The sequence below is a fragment of the Nicrophorus vespilloides genome, unplaced genomic scaffold (assembly GCF_001412225.1).
Source record: "Nicrophorus vespilloides isolate i.1.1-1 unplaced genomic scaffold, Nicve_v1.0, whole genome shotgun sequence".
Classification (NCBI taxonomy): Eukaryota; Metazoa; Arthropoda; class Insecta; order Coleoptera; family Silphidae; genus Nicrophorus; species Nicrophorus vespilloides.
In genome coordinates, this window is record NW_017096065.1 from 1,417 (window position 1) to 2,023 (window position 607).

Genomic DNA, 607 nt, shown 5'->3' on the forward strand with positions numbered 1-607 from the left:
CTAATTTTATATTATCCCTAGGATCGTGAGATGGTTGCACACTATCATGATCCACCTGCAGCTCTCCTGCAGCCCTCCTTGTTTTCAATTCAAACGTATATCTTTGCTTTATCTTTGATAATTAAAAGTAGTTTCAATTTGTATTAAAGAAATCTTTTGTATTTGATTGGCATTGGTTCCCTTCACTCCGCCCGACCGCCGCGCGTCCCCCCGTAACTGGTGCTCTGCCTATTATGGGGGTGCCGGTAATTCCGCAGACTAGTCAGTTAACTCTGACAGGGTCTCTGCCGGTCCCAACACCTTCCTTCCTCCTCTAACCATTTGTCATTTCAATACTCTAGAATTCTCTTCGCTCGGGCGAAGTTCACTATTAACTTCATCTTGACTTCCTCCTGCTTAAGGTTAGGCATGTAGTATGGGTCGAATGAGCTTTTGCTTGGCTCACGATCCTTTCTCTCCATATCTACTTTTTGGAGTTTGCTTTATTATTTCGAGTGATTTTCCATTTGTCGTCGGTTGTACACTAATCCATGTCTGTGGGGATCTAACGTATTCCCACGTGTTTCTCTTTCAGCAGATAAAGTTCACCTCTGGACTGTTGCGCTCG